This window comes from Photinus pyralis, unplaced genomic scaffold, assembly GCF_008802855.1.
Source record: "Photinus pyralis isolate 1611_PpyrPB1 unplaced genomic scaffold, Ppyr1.3 Ppyr1.4_LG10, whole genome shotgun sequence".
NCBI classification, from domain to species: domain Eukaryota; kingdom Metazoa; phylum Arthropoda; class Insecta; order Coleoptera; family Lampyridae; genus Photinus; species Photinus pyralis.
The window spans coordinates 13,827,277-13,840,617 of NW_022170250.1; the positions used below are offsets into that span (position 1 = coordinate 13,827,277).

The window sequence follows — 13,341 nt, forward strand, 5'->3', positions numbered from 1 at the left end:
ACCCCAAAACCAGGTCACGACCCAAACCGCAAGTGGGGAGGGTGACTGCAAATAATGACCTTGGAAAGTACTTTGCGCCTTGAACTTTACTCAGCGATTATAAAGTATCGAAAAATATTGTCATAGATAGCGTATGCCGAGCACTCATAACCAAAGGAAGCGATATTTTAAATCAACTAAATTCGGGTGCCGTCAAAGTTATCTAACTTCCTGACGAAGAAGTTCAAAAGTTGCTCATCGTTCAAAGTCCAAAGGTTGCTCGCCGTGCAAAGTTCAAAGACTTGTCAACGTTCAAAGTGCAAAGGTCGCTGTTCAAGATCCCTTGGCAAAATCGTTCTTTTTGCTTGAATCCCGATATTTGCGGGTTCCCGCAAAATTTTAAATAAATTGGCAACTAAGCAATTCTGTGCGGTTAAATTCTGCATTAAAATAAGTCGCTAATTATCACAATATTTAACAAAAAAGTACCTTCGGCCTAACTTAGGACTCAAAAAAACCTCACCTGTGAGCACAAAAAGGTGAACTTCTAAAGTGCCTCAAAAATCATAGTACATTTTTAACGAAAAAAGTTTAACAATTATATGAAAAATAACTTCTCCGTTATGCGTTTCATTAACAAAGTAAACAGAGTCGTCCACTTGGTCGACAAATTCCTCAGTCCCGCCAATCCCGCGGGATCCCGCTCCATTTATGTGCGGGATTAATTCCGCAAAAATGCTGCGGGATCCCGGTATTTCGGGATCCCGGGATCCCGGTATTGCATTCACTAAATGAGACCCGTAGAATAAATAATTTCAAACAGTTCCAAGATTGGGCTACTATTTCGAAAGTTACAGCCCTTTGAATTTTTTTTCGAATTTGATGGTTTCTAGTCTAACTTTTGATTGAGAAGTCTGATCGAAAAAGTACGAATTGTTTTGGATTCTACGCATCAAAATGAATAAGAAAAAGTGTTTTCCCGAGAAATTTTGGTGCAGTCCATTTTTGGTAAAAAAGGAAGGTAATACACTGCCTTTTTTTGAGCGACGAAAAAAAAATTGTTTCAGATCGATCCAGAAAAAAAAATTTCTTGTAGAATGTGGCCTGTAGAATCCATAATTTCAAACAGTTCCAAGATTGGGCTACTATTTCAAAAGTTACAGCCCTTTGAATTTTTTTTCGAAATTGGTTTCTAGTCTATAACTTTTGATTGAGAAGTCTGATCGAAAAAGTACGAATTGTTTTGGATTCTACGCACCAAAATTAATAAGAAAAAGTGTTTTCCCGAGAAATTTTGGTGCAGTCGATTTTTGGAAAAAAGGAAGGTTATACACTGCCGTTTTTTTGCCTCGAAAAAAAATTGTCTCTGATCGACCCGGAAAAAAAATTTTCTTATAGAATGTGGCCCGTAGAATCCATAATTTCAAACAGTTCTAAGATTGGGCTACTAGTTCAAAAGTTACGGCCCTTTGAATTTTTTTTCGAAATTGGTTTCTAGTCTAACTTTTGATTGAGCAGTCTGATTGAAAAAGTACGAATTGTTTTGGATGCTACGCACCAAAATTAATAAGAAAAAGTGTTTTCCCGAGAAATTTTGGTGCATTCGATTTTTGGTAAAGAAGGAAGGTTATATGCCTTTTTTTGAGCCCCGAAAAAAAAAGCCTCAGATCGACCGGGAAAAAAATTTTCTTATAGAATGTGTACGTACTATTTGATAAAACTGAGAACAAATTTTAGTGCGTAATCAATGCTAAATATACTTCCGGTATAAATGGATCACTTGTTATTCATATGGTAATGCCCTTGATTAATGAAGACCCCCGTCTATCGATGATATAGAGGAAACAATAAACCGAAATCCTCAATTCTCGACGGTCGGGTTGTTAGATATGCCCAGAATAAACGGGATTATTACAAAACAAAGAGACACTTCATCTACATACATAAAACGCGTTCCACTTTGAAAGTGGCGCGCATCCGCCTTAAAGTAAATTTTCGAAAATTGATTGATTACAGCGGCGGCGTAAGGACGAGTGTGTGTGAAGAGCGTCGCGGTTGCATTGTAACGTCGCTTCGAAATTTCCATCATTAATATTGTAATGAATACCAACATCAAGATAATTGAGTACATCTACTCCGATGTCTCGGTAATAATGATACTGACAGGACGAGGCGCTTCGTTAGAATCTTAGAGGAGACGAATTAGCGTTACCTACCTCCCGAAAATTCATAAACTCCGGCAACTCTAAAATTAATTAGTAAGTCTTTTTTTCTGTTCGTTTCGATGTTTCGTTTAACTTCATTAATTAAGAGCGAGTACAAGAAAAGAAATTAATTTTACAACTCATCTCCAGGGGCGATTTTCTTTGTAACTGCTATACTCGCTCCTTCAGCTTAGTTAAATATTACCACGCCACTGACGAAATGGAACATTCCCGCTTTTCTTCTTTGAGATGAATTAAAAATACAGGCAGCTCCATCGTTACGGTAAATTAACTCGTTACCAGTTTGACGTCTGGACAGCAGCCTAGGGAAGCCAATTTCAAAATCCTTACAGCGTTGTTAATTGGTAGGTATTGGACTACGACATTCCAATTATTAATATTCTGCTCCCTTGATTAAATGCATGACTTTTATAATTTGGTTTAGCGCCCATTTCTTCCCTGAAGGCATCCTAAGGCAGTTTGTTTCTTTCGACAGGAATTTTTTCACAATGATAAGCCTTTGGAACCTCTTTCCTCAGAGGAATCAAACAAGGTACAAACCTTTACTTCGCTCGTTCATCCTGATCAGTGCTTGTTTAAAATGAGCCCCACACAGGCTGTCCTTACCAGATCTACATCGACTTCATAATGTTCTGAAGAATAACGTAATGGTCGTAATGTACCTGCACGTCAAAGTATAATTGCTTATAAATTTAACGAGAAGGCATTCAACCGTCAACAACAATGCCATTATGAAGTGGCTATACTTGACAATCGCGTTATTAAATGTTAAACGTTCTCGAGTGTACTTTATATGCTCGCCTTCCTCTAATTGAAAGTGCAACACATCTCATCTACGGCTGAAATATTGCAACATCTTCTATCTAGAACATTAAGAGCAGTAATGATTCTCCAAGTTATGAATTGTTCGGTGAAGTTGGTAGATTATAAAGTAGGAAAACAAACGGCACTCAAACTAAACCTTACGCTGCAACGATTCTTAACTTGGGCGCTCTTCTTATTTATGGGTCACAATCGCATTAACTTTATAATTACTTCAATCCCCTTTTAATCAGGCTATTGCGTTAAAAATGAAATTCAAAAACATGTTCAATACTTCATTTCTACTCGATTAACGCTCTCATTCAACCAATACTCGAAAATTAACTTGCAGCGCTCCCTCGAAAGCGGCGTCGGGTTACTGAATTTTTTATTTCGTAAAACAGTAATTTACATGGCTGGTTCAACAAGCTAATTAAATGAAGCATTTATGCACGGCGTGATCTGTGAATTTACGTTTAAAAAAGCCTAACGTATCGTTATTTATCAACCGTCAACGCAATTACCGAGACCCCACGGAAAATAACTGCATTTGCTTTGTCTCTCTGTTATCGGAGAGGTCCAACTTAAACGTACTCTATCAATCCCCATTTAACCTTTAATAACGTTCTTTTTCTGACCGCCCTTTTTATTTTTCTTATCAAACGACTCTTGATGACGGCATTTATTTGCGAGGTCGGAGTTATATGGGCGGCCGTACGAGTTAGTCGCGTCAGAGTATGCCTCCTTGAAATGAAAATTTATGGAAGGAGTTGCCGCAAATTTGTATATATGAGGTGGCTCGCGAGTTCGATACGATTTATTTCGAAATCCTTTCGTTTTTCATAACGCCACGTAAATTTTGATCTAGCTATCAACAGCCTGCTACGGACTCGCCGCAAGTGATTTAGTACCTACCTCTTGTTTAGTTGTTTTCGTGAGAGACAAGTTATTTTTATTTAAATGATCTCTTTAAGAAGTAAGTTATTTCCAGTAAGTAGTTTAAGTAATAAAATATGCGCGAGCAGACCAATGATAGGTGTAAAAACCGACGTCGATTTTGTAATTCTTTGGGATCACCGAGTCCACTTTTTTGGTTTTTATATTTCTAGGATACGGACGTACAATGGTTATGTACAGTACAATGCAGGAATGATTGCCTGGATAGCGAAATTACATTTATTCACTAAAAAATGGAAATACTTTTTAAATGGACGTGACAATTTAATTTAACAGTATCATATTTCTAACGCGCCGCTGCGCAGCGAACCATGCACGAAAAAGAATAACGTCAAATATTCTAAGCGTTTATAAAGGCGTCTACCATTACCCTCGCACAACATCGCTAAGGTATCGCCAAGAATAGGCCGTAAAGGGGCCGTTGTACTCCGAATATGAGAGCGTCAAGTTGAATCACGGCGGAAAATCGTTGCCATCTTACAACCGTTTTCAGGTTGTCTAGTGCACTATTTAATCATAGTAAAGCACGAAACGTTCGGTTGAAGCAAAATCAAACATTTCGAAACAACGTTTACTTTTAGCTCGAGCTCTTAGACTGATTGTAAACAAACTTCCTGCGAATTGTTGCTTTGATTTAGAATTCGGTTTAAAAGTGACAAATTCAGTGCACATAATAATAATAAATTAGTTTCCCGACGTAGCTGAAGATTTGTCGTGCACACGAGTTAATTGCATTGTCGCAAAGGTACGGGATTGTTTTGTTTTGGGGAAATTTAGGCGCATAGACGACCCGTATAAGTTAGTTACGTCTATCAAGCTCAGCTAGTAAACTTCATAATTGTAGAAATCGTTTCAGTGATTGGCGGAAACGAAAGTGTTGAAAACTCACAATAAGCTCCCTTCCATTCAACTAGTACACAACGTTAATAAAAAGAAAATAAAAAGATAATTACAATTTTTAATAATGGAATGCGTTACGTGCTGGTGAAGTTTGAACAAAGGACGCGCACTCACTCGCGGAGTTTCCCACACGGTGCGTTTTCCGCAGATAACTAGGATCCTGAAACGATGCTAGCCATATTTTCCGAGGACTTTCGGAATCAGAGCATGCGCCACTACTATAATATGCAGCGTTCTTTATGTGCTCTTGTTCATGTTGTTTACCAATTTTCGCACAAATTTAGTTCTGAACGGGTCGACACTTTTTATTCATTTCAGCTCAAACTTCCTCGAAAAAAAAATGCAATTATAAAATGTTTCTCGCGTTACAACACGCGATCATATTTCAATTGCATACTAATTAGAATCGCCGCAATGCGAGTTATTTTGTAAAACAAACGTTATGCTGTAGTGATAAGAATTTTTTCCATTTTCCTTTTCGTACATCCAATCCGTTATTTAGACTATTCCGATATAAATTAATGACGTGAACCTAATTTATATTCGGGTTACCGTTTTCCAAAGGTCGGCTTTTATCCACCTTTTCGGACGCAATAGATTAGTCTTGGTCAAATCTGACTGTTACGTTATTCGCCTGACACCGGATTAAATAAATTTTAGTTTGACGTTTTTATCTCTTCTCCTCTCTCTTTTCGACAATCTCTATGCGGAAAAAATATACGCAGAAATCCTATGTGTATTTTATACGATCTAGACTAAGCAACCTCTTCGTAAAGCTGTCAATGTATGAGAATAGGGTTCAAAATAAAATTAGGGGAACGTACCAAACCGCAGAAGTTCTTCGCCGTTCAAATGCGGAATGACGATACGGTAAAACTCGGAATGAAATGAAACAGCAGCAATTAAAAGTTATTAGAGTCGTTAAAGAACTTATTGGACAAGGATAAATAAACGTTGAGATTGGGATTACAACTTGATTCCGCCTCTTGATGAGCCTAACGTACCGATTTCCGACTGTGTAGCTCAGTGGTAGAGCGTTGAGCTACATAGCCGAGAGGTCGGGTGTTCGAACCCGGGCTGAGGTAAGAATTTTTCATCTGTGGCAGAGATGGGAATTTCTTTGCCGGCTACTCCGAATTAGGTTTTCCTAATTCGTAAAGTAAATACCGGAGTAGTATAGAACAACTTAAGACCTTCTCCAGGGGTGTCTCTAAAAAGCATTATGAGGGTCACTCTGTAATTGGGCGAAAGCCTGTTTAAGGCCCAGAACAAGAGAGGGACAATAAATAAATGAATTAGTCCAAAAAGAGCAGATGCAACAAGAGCAAACACTGCGGTACCTTTACGCTCTTTGATTCGCCCACCCTCCCGTTATCGCGAGTAGTCGACGGGGGGAGTGTCACAGAAAAAAGATGACAGTGACATTTTGGAAAAAAGCACGATTGACGTTAAAATGAAGTTTCGGTTGATTAATAGTTTTTGGTTATAATTACGCGTATAATTTTTTCGAGCTGCTGGGGAAGTTACCGCTTTCTCGGCAGTTTGGGCTCCCCTATAAGCCCAATGTTGGGTAGGTAATAGCCAGAGACTTGCTATAACTAGACTGAGCTTAACGTATCTAAGGTGTTGTCGACACAGTATGCAACACACAATGCACGGCGGGGCAAAAATCGCAAAGATGGTGTGCAATATAATGAAATAAGCTCTTATTTTAGATGTTCCGTTCATTAATCATTCTCGTGATTAGCACGAATTAGTAAACAGATAAATTTCTGTTGAGAATAAACCAACAAACTTGTGCGTATCAACATGTACTCTCTAGATACAATTTTAAACAATATGCAGATTTCCAACGGATAAAAGTTTAAAGGGCCAATGGATCAGAGCCACTTGAAGAGAAAAATGTACTCCCACCATAGTGCATTTGCGGGGAGTGAAGCCTATTTTAGAAAGGTACCGCCGAAGGTGTTAAACAGTGATGCAATACCGAGCGTTTCCGACTTTCCCATTCACTTAAAATAACGTAGAACTATTATTCGACATCCTTTACCAGCAAGATAGCGGCAGTACCTATTTGCCTATTAGGTATAGACGTAACTAAGTTCTTACTGGTACTAAGTATATTTCAGGTTTTTTTACAAGAAAAATAGTAAAACAGTTACAGCCCATTTGGGTCTTTGGATAGGCATATATTGAATCAAAATCCGCTAAATAATGATATCTTACTACTTACATCTTTAGTTTTAAGAGTATATTTTCCCATGCGTGTTCACCACCAAATTACACATATAAATCGAATTAGGACTAGAGTAAGGCAGTTTAGATCAAATAAAATACCAATAAATTCTAAATGTTATCTTTGTTTGCTACTAAAATTTAGAATAAACCTTCCTTTTTTACCAAAAATCGACTGCACCAAAATTTTTCGGGAAAACACTTTTTCTTACTAATTTTGGGGCGTAGAATCCAAAACAATTCGTACTTTTTCGATCGGACTTCTCAATCAAAAGTTATGGACTAGAAACCAATTTCGAAGGAAAATTCAAAGGGCTGTAACTTTTGAACTAGTAGCCCAATCTTGGAACTGTTTGAAATTATGGATTCGACAGGCCACATTCTATAAGAACATTTTTTTTCCGGATCGATCAGAGACAATTTTTTTTTTATTATACCTGAATCACAATCTCCGTTTTAAACACTCAAATGCGTGCGAAAAAGGGCCTTTAAAACACACGTGCTTTAAAGTTGCTAAGTTGCTAAGTAACGATACTTCAAGTATGACTTTTGAAACTGTCATCTGGATGAAATAAAAAAATCCTCTTAGGTCGCTTTCTGTAAATGCAGAACATCTCTTTGGCTTTTGTACCTATCCTTTGGTTGAAGCTTTCACAAACGCGCGTAATTTAGGGTATGCTTCCAAATTTGTTCCACTTTTTAATTGCAGCATTGCTTTAAAGTTTTGAATGAATGCACCAAAATATAGAAGATTTAAATACCTTTGACATTTCCTTCATATATGCCAGCATTATGGATGCATTTAAAACTGTATTCGTAGGTAACTTCCTATTCATCCATGGAAAGAACTTTTCATATTCTTTATAATAGGCTTTACTGGAGTTGGATTTTACACCTATACCAACGTTTGTTTAGATTTTAAAACAATCGATTGAATGGACGGTGTATTATCTTTTTCAACGGAAACCGTTTAATTGTCAAAGACGATGATTTTTATAAGCAAACGTCAAGTGACATTTCCATGGCAATCGTGAAATTACGAACACCAAGCCCACTTAATTAGACATGTATTCGAGTATAACGTCAATATGACTTCATTGTATTTCCTATTTTTAAATTATACTGCAGGTATAATAAAAAATACTATAAGATACACGTGTATAATTGATCTTTAAAGCACTTGCAACGTTAAAGGCACTCGCCGCTTTGCGTCGTGCCCTTAAACTCGTTGCGCGTGCTTTAAAGACTTGATTATACACTTGTATCTTAATATACTATTTCGTGGCTCAAAAAAAGGCAATGTATAATGTACTTTTTCGATCAGACTTCTCAATCAAAAGTAAAGACTGAAAAGAACCGAAGTAAATAATAGTTTCCATTTCTGAAGGAATAACGGTTTCGGTCCAGTTTTCGGTTATTTTTCGGTTCGGTCCAGGTCCGTGCGTAGCCGAGAACAACACATGTCGCGTGTAATTCGAGGAGGAAGAGGCAGCGGAACACATCATCTGCTGGTGTGAGGCTGTCACTCTACAGCGACTACAGAGATTACAAGACCTGGGCGAGGCTGCCACAGCACCTCAGCAGATCAGGGAGTTTCAGCCAGAAAGAATCCTCAGATTTTTTAACAAAGTGCCTCTCTCGAAGTAAGCTACTGGGGCACGCACAATAGGTCAAAGAGTAGGCGTGATATTCCAAGAGGGAAAAAATTTGATGTAGGTAGATTGGATGTGCACAAAAACTCCAAGTACAGGTAATAAAAGGCATAACGTACTTATTAAAATCGAAACGCTTAAATCTGTATCCCTATCACTAACCCCGTACGAAATTTATTGTAATAGGGACCTTTAAGCAAACATTTAGTATGATTAAATGCTTTGAGGTTGCAATTAATCTCTCCTGGTAGTTAGTTTAATAAATTCATACTTATATACCAACTTTGCGAATGGAAATCCTATAACCTCTTGTAAACTGAGAAAAGCACGTAAATTGATTTAGAAGCTTTTAAAAAGAAATGCATAAGGTGCAAACTTTCGCTACATTGACCTACTATTAAAATGAACAGAATCCGTTTCACCTCAACTCGATGCATTAGCTAACGAAGTGAATGAAAACCATATTTCTGCAAATTAACTCAATTACTCCAAACACAAACGATAAACTGAAAGCAATTTCGTTTAATACGTTTGGTTCGTTTAATTAAAGTAAAACAAATGGAGGAGGGGCGCGATTTCATTTTGTCTTATTCATTTAAATCGTTTAGCTTTTAAGAGAAGACTGTAAAATTAAATAATTGGTGTCTTGATACAGCAATGTATAATCACCAAATTTATGAACACCCTTTCTGAAGAACCGGCCGGCTCAGACGATGGAATTCTCGGTTTTATGCGCCACAGTGGCACTGTTATTTCACATCACGACGTACATGTTCAAACATCCCCGAAATCTCCCCGTTTATGGGATTTAAAGTCACTTTCTTTGCATAAAGCGCACTTTAAATCTAGTTTCAATTTCAATGACACGAAATTCGTATCTAATTATATGGTCAAGTGAAATCTACATTTTAAAGTAAATGAAGTACACGTTTTTGTCGCGGTTTTCTAATTAAACGTCGAATTTTTTCGTTCGTAACAAAGACGCGTATTCAATTAACTACTCTGTACTTCTTTCTCTTCAAATCCTTTATGCAAACCTCTCTAAAAAGGTCTGAAAGTCCTCTGTAAACATCATCGACTAATTAATTTAAGTCACCCTTCGTCAAGACAAAGGGCCACATTTCCGATTGACGTCTCGAACAATTAGTTTAAACAATTTCGGATCGATGGCGTCGCTATTTCGCCTCTACAATATTTCATGAGCTCTATCGCGCGTTGTCTGTTTAGCTTCGCGTTTCAAAATATTAAATAATTGATTGTCACATTAGTCGAAAATGAGAGAGGCAATCTGAACCCGTCTCTAATTTTCGAAGTATCGACAGTTGACCCAGGAAATTCACGCTAAAACAAATGAACTGAAAGATTCCATTTTCTATGTCATTAGTTTCTACTTTCGCCACCCCCGAAATTCATTCTGCCGTTTGCAGGTTTAAAAATGGGGCTCTTCCGAATTATGTATATCGGCAGATTTAGAAGGCCCCCCCCCCCCACATTATCGCATATTAATTATAAACGGAAAAGAAGCTCGAAAAGTTTGAAGGGTTTCATCGATTTTGTCGCGGTATTGGCGTAGGTGAAATACATGCAATCGAATGAATAGCAGGATTATGCCATTAGTTCGTGTTGCAATTCTCGAAACGAGACTAACTTTTGAAAGGAAATGTATGTTTTGAGTTATTTGAAAGAGTGGGAGTAAATTCTGTCGGAAAAGGGGCAGTTGAATTCGATTTTTAAGAGGAGAACACGATCTCCCTCGCTTTAGATCACTTACCTACTGAGAGTACTGTTTTAATAATTAAAATTATTATCAGACAGTGAAATTGCAGTTTGTTGCACCAAGACATTCCTAAGAAGCTGAAGGGGAACTGAAACTGAACACGTAGTGGTAGCGAAGTGGTCTGGATACATCCCCAACAACAAAAGTGTCACTTCCTGGGGAGGCCGGACCCTAAGGAAGCCTCCAGTAGTACCGAAGTTAGTATCCTAGTCCAAGAAGAGGGTAGGACATACGGAGAACTACTAAAGGTTAGAAGGGGCGATCAAAGTCATCCGGAAAACCAAAAACGGACATTGAACACACTGAACTAATCGAGATAAGAGACATGATGGTAGGGAAATGGCGGTGAGAAAAAGGTCTTCCGCCTCAGAGACAAAATTCAGCCCGTGAAGGGCAAAGACGTAGAAGAGGCGGTGCTTGGAGTTCTGAAGGGAACCGACAAGGTCGCAAAAGAACAGTCACAATCTCTACGAATAAAACGGCAGCGACGAAACGTTCCATCGCGTTTGGGCGGGTGTGGCCCCCCTGTAGACTGAACAAGAGGACGAGATAAATGCAGAAAGTGAGAGAGGAGGGCCAAAAGTGCAGAGAAGATTTGCCCAGGGAGAAACACTGGTGGCGGTCTATTCCATCTCCAATTTTCAGAGAAATCACACGTCGATCCATATTGGGGGTATCATAGGCGGACACGGCTACGATTAGAGACGCTTGAGTGACATTGGGTAGATTTGTAGATGTGAATTCGTAAATTGACAATGTAGGCGAAGAAATAATAAGGCCCTTTTGACATCTCCGTTATAGTTATGAACCGAATTGCATGAAATTCAAACTGGGCATAGCCAGTACCATGTCAAATGTAATGTTACCGCTTTGACACGCGCATGTTCTAGTGTAAGCATATTGAAGTGATGTCTCCGCTAACACCTCAATGCTAACCGAGAGCGGCATCTATTGAACCTAATATCACCTTCGGTTCCCAAGATGTCCGCCGTAAATGAAAGTCTATAATGAGAGTGGCTTTTAGGCTTTTGTATAGAAGAACGTACGAATCACGAACTAGTAGGTAAGGGAGTGACATCCCCTCCCTTTTGCTGCTTGTAAGATACAACGCTTATTACGCTTAACTCGGCCATACTGATCTAATCGCCTGAAGATTTAATATTGGCTCGATTCAGGTCACTACTTAATGCACACCATTCGACGTTTTATTAAATTGCTTTGACTGCGACAATCAAGATCGAATTTAATCGCGTATTGATCTTTATTATGCCCGGAGCAAAATTGCTGTAATTAATAACAATGGAACGTGAATGCAACTCCATTAGTAGTTTAAGATCATATCGCTCGTCGACGATAAGGAGAATGGTAACACTTTTCTTCGTCGCCGACCCGGACTCGACTCGTACATATACCGGCAGATTATGAGGACACATTTTAAAGTATTTCAACTATTACTTCACAAAGTAGAAAAGAAAACCAATAAAGTTTTTTAATATAGGTACGTTGTTGACTTTCGGGCGGGGGAAGTGATGGAAACCCCAGACGCAGAAATTTTATAGAAATAGTTCCGGAAACGGCGGTTATTTTCCTTTTAATTGCCAATAATCCCAATATCGGCGTCCGCATTGAAATACTACCACTTATAAAATTAATAATTGCCGGTAGCTCTAATTGCCCACCTTAATGGGAACGAACACCTCCGCCCATTCGGTATCCCCCAACGCATCCGCTCTAAGTGAAAAATAATTTTTGGGAGATTAAATCGTTCGTTAATGGGCATACATAGCATCCATTCCAGATGTACACTGGTGTAATTTATTCGGCTTAGCGGGACACCGCGCCGTAGGAAAATGTGGGAGAATTTGGCTTGTCTGTCGAGTTAGGACAAGCAGTTCACAACGCGACCAGAGACCGGAAAATTAATGTCCCTGTCCACATTTGTTATTTTCGCAATTAAATACGGGCACGTTATTGAAGTGAGTGATAATTTTCAACTGCACGGCGGCGCAATATTTGCACTCGCATAAAACATTCGGTACTCGCCGCGGGGCGTATCTCTTCTTTTTGTCACTTTATGTGACAGTTTTAGTGTTCACGCGCCACAAAATTTCTTCAAACTAAAGCTGAAGTATTTATTTCTTTTTTTCTTTCTCCTTCTCGTTTAAAAGTTTATTCAGAACGTAATTTCAGTCGGAGTAACATGGCCGAGCCATATATATTAAAACTTGCGGCGGCGGTGACGTACTGCGATGCAGGACTGCTTTTGGCAACCTGCATAAATGAGTACAATTTATTGGGTTGGCAGACACATAGTTAAACACGACGCGGTATCCTGCTTTAATTAAGAAACAGACATCGGGAGTGGATTATAGACAGACAGACAGCGCGCTTTGTTCCTTTTAGTTACAAGAACAGGATGTTTAGTAATACTGTGCACTTCTTTCTTCTTTTTGACTGAAGGAGCAAACCCAAGGATCACATTAGGCAACCAACTAAAAAGCTTCAGTTTAGGAAAGTTTTTCATTGCCCGGGAAAGCCTTTAAACAGTACTTTATGTCCTTTTGGAAGCTTTCGAGTAAAAGCACTTGACTAGAAACTATCAACAAAGGAACAAAAAATAACGTAGAATATAAATAAATATAAAGCTATATTAAGGACCCTTTTAAAAGGAAAAGGACTCTGTAGGAGGAATCCTCTGAATTATTTCCGGAGCTAGGCCAATCTACAAAAGTCTAGAAAAAGACTATAACGAGCTTTATCTACAAGGCTCTGAAACAGCCTAAAACAGCCTTTGGTCGCCCTGAAAAGACTCTTC

General features: G+C 38.6%; 1 protein-coding gene across 1 annotated transcript in view; it reads right to left on the reverse strand.

Moving 5' to 3' along the window:
- Window positions 1-5,008, reverse strand: part of LOC116161721 (lachesin-like) — a 70,092-nt gene extending 65,084 nt beyond the window's left edge. The window contains exon 1 of the mRNA XM_031475176.1: window positions 4,916-5,008. The gene's annotated coding sequence lies outside the window, so the exon portion shown is untranslated. The remainder of the gene's footprint in view (window positions 1-4,915) is intronic.
- Window positions 5,009-13,341: the final 8,333 nt, after the last annotated feature.